General features: G+C 56.4%; 1 pseudogene; it reads left to right on the plus strand.

The window, feature by feature from the left end:
• The first annotated feature begins 187 nt into the window (after positions 1–187).
• On the plus strand, positions 188–3,163 carry LOC126387011 (uncharacterized; annotated as a pseudogene).
• The last annotated feature ends 102 nt before the right edge of the window (positions 3,164–3,265 follow it).

The following is a 3,265-nucleotide window of genomic DNA, read 5'->3' on the forward strand; positions in this document are numbered from 1 at the left end:
GTGCTCTCGCTCCCGCTCCCAGCATAGGTGTGTTATCAATCTATTGACTTTATAGTTAGCTGAGGTGTTTACGCTTAAGCCTAACTTATATATATTTGTTGCAACCCTTGTTGGTGACGGTAGTGTGTTCGCTCCCCCTCCCAGCATTTGTTGTTATTCTTTGGGTTAAATTCCGCTGGTTGTCACTATGTTGGGCAACCACTGTTGTTCGGCCTGTATGGCTTCTCTGCAGCCTGAAGATGGCCATGACATGTGTCCCTCGTGCCTTGGTCTCGAGCATCTGAGGGAGGGCCTTTCGGAGGATCCATGCATGAACTGCAGCTTCATGCCTCCGGCAGTGAGGGCGGCTAGACTGGCTGAGGTGGAACAACTGTTGGGCCATGTTCCATCACCAGAACAGTTGACTCCAGCTCAACCTAGCCGGTCAAAACGTCAGGCTGTTGAGACTGAGGGCGCCTCCTCCAGGAAGAAGGCCAAAGAGTCCAAACTTTCCTCCAAGGTGGACCAGTTAACTGAGGAGCTTAACCAGATGAAATCCCTCTTCCTAGCCCTCCAGTCTGGGACTGGTGCAGCGGATGTGGGTGCTACTGCTCCTCCTGCGGCCATGTTGGATCTGGAGGATGATGATGTGCTCTCTATGGCGGCTTCGGCCACTGAGTTTGCTGAATATGGGGCAGACATGGTCTCCCAGGAGCCAGCCTCCCATGCCTCTGATGTGAGCTCCCGTTCTTCGGCCTGCAGTTCTGGGGCCGGTTCCGAGGATAACTCTATGGGGGCCATCATTCGTATGGCCCTGGCCCGCCTTCAGTTGGATGTTCCACAAGCTCAGCCGGCTCCTGCCAGTGCTTTTTTCAGGCGTAGTCCGGCCCCTGCCACCTTTACTGTGCCACATCCGATGGCCGAACCTTGGCAGCCATGCAGGATGCAGCCAAGTTTGGTTTGGTTCGCATGCCAGCGATTGAGCCGACTATAGCTGCTCTCATTGTCTCGCCTGATGAGGCTCTGAGGCCAGATGCAAGGTGTCCTCGCCCCCAGTGTCGGGTCACAGATGACCTGCTCTCCAAAGCCTATGATGCAGCGTCACGCATGGGACGCATAGGTAATTCATTGTCACACCTCATGCTCGCTCTCTCAGCATCCCTGCAGGAGGCTACACTGGATGCTTCCATCCACAATTTTAGTGATGTCTCTCTGCAGGCTTTTGCGCTTATGTCCAGAGAGCTTGGGCGGTTGATNCAGCGGGCGGCCCAGGACTTTCGTGTCCCTGAGCGACTGCCCTCTAGACAACCTCAGACCTTTTATGCTGCCCGTCGCCCCCCCAGAGCCTCTAGGGGCCGGGGGGCCAGGCGTTGAGGGCCCGGGGCCGGTCGTCGGCAGTTTTTCCCAGCAGCAGCTCAGTTACTGGGCTGCTTCCACCACAGACCCTTGGGTGATTTCCACCTTAACCCAAGGGTACAAACTTCAGTTCCGACGCCGGCCCCTAGCCTTTGGCCAGGTCAAGATGACCATCATACGCGACCCGGCAAAAACCCAGGCCCTGAACCAGGAGTTGTCCGCCCTCCTGGACAAGGGTGCCATCGAACCGATAGATCCCCTGTTGCAACCCGGGGGGTTCTATTCGACCTACTTTCTTGTGGAGAAGAAAGACGGCGGACTCCGCCCTATCCTCGACCTAAGGGGACTCAACAGGTTCCTGAAGGTCTTGAAGTTCCACATGCTCAGTACTGCAGAGGTTCTGCGTACTGTTGCCAGAGGGGAGTGGTTTACATCAATCGACCTGGAGGATGCTTACTTTCATGTGCCCATTGTGCCACACCACACAATTCCTGCAGTTTGCCTTTCAAGGCCATCATTTTCAGTTCAGGGTGCTCCCGTTTGGCCTTTCACTTTCCCCACGGGTGTTCACCAGGTGCGTGACAGCAGCCCTATCGCCACTACAGTCGCGGGGCATGAAGATCCTGCCATACCTGGACGACTGGCTCATCTGTGCACCATTCCAGTCTCAGGCGGCCCAGGACACGGCGCTGCTCCTCTCTCATGTGGCCCAGCTGGGTCTCGTGGTCAATCTCAAAAAGAGTTGCCTGGTTCCCTCACAAAGTACAATTTTTCTGGGGGCCTCCTTGCTCTGGCTCCATGGAGAGACCGGTCATATCTGCTTCAGGGCATGTCCATGGGCTCCATTCCATCCCGTCGAGAGGCCATTACAACAGATGCCTCCCTCTCAGGATGGGGTGCAGTGTGGCAGAACCGGACAGCTCAGGGGCTGTGGTCTGCTCGGGACTGCACAGAGCATATCAATGTGCTGGAGCTACGGGCTGTGCACATGGCACTCAGGTACTTCATTCCACATCTGAGAGGGAGGCATGTGCTTGTACGGTCAGACAACGTCTCAGCCGTCTCTCACATAAACCACCAGGGGAGCACCAGGTCTGCACGGCTGTTGCAGGTGTCTCTTGATGTGGGCGGGCCCCCGCCTAGCCAGCCTGAGGGCAATGTATCTGCCTCGGGAGCAGAACCAGGCTGCAGACTTCCGTTGCAAGCCTCTGCCGGGGGAGTGGCGGCTTCATCCAGAGGTGGTGCTCAACATCTGGGACATATTCGGCAGGGCAGAGGTAGATCTTTTTGCCACAGAGGAGTCGACCCATTGCCCCCTCTGGTTCTCATGGACAGAGGAGACCAGCCCTTTGGGCCAGGATGCTCTCGCCCACGATTGGCCAGAGGGTCTTCTTTATGCATTCCCACCAATCCCTCTGATTCTCCCAGTACTGCAGAGGGTCCTCCAGCGGGGCCACAGGTTGCTGCTGGTAGCCCCCTTCTGGCCAGGGAGGACATGGTTTCCTCTGCTGCACAGGCTCTGCCACAGCTTACCATGGCGCCTCCCCGACAGGAAGGATCTCCTGTCTCAGATAGGGGGCCGAATTTGGCATTCCGACCCTCACCGTCTGCAGCTATGGGTCTGGCCGCTGCAGGGCCCGACCCACTGCTGACCGATTGCACAGACTCTGTCCGCAATACTGTACTGAATGCCAGGGCGCCTTCTACCAGAGTCCAGTATGAAAACAGGTGGAAGTTGTTTTCTGCGTGGTGTTCGGACAGGGATGAGGACCCAGTGCGCTGTTCAGTTCTTAAAGTGCTGGAGTTCCTACAGTCGCTCCTACAGGACGGCCGGTCCCCCGCTACCCTGAAGGTAGTGGTATTACTTTTTTTTTCATTTGTTCCTGAATTTCTTTGTATCTCGGCATGATGTCTGTAGCTTTTGAGGATC

This window comes from Epinephelus moara, unplaced genomic scaffold, assembly GCF_006386435.1.
Source record: "Epinephelus moara isolate mb unplaced genomic scaffold, YSFRI_EMoa_1.0 scaffold1468, whole genome shotgun sequence".
NCBI lineage: Eukaryota > Metazoa > Chordata > Actinopteri > Perciformes > Serranidae > Epinephelus > Epinephelus moara.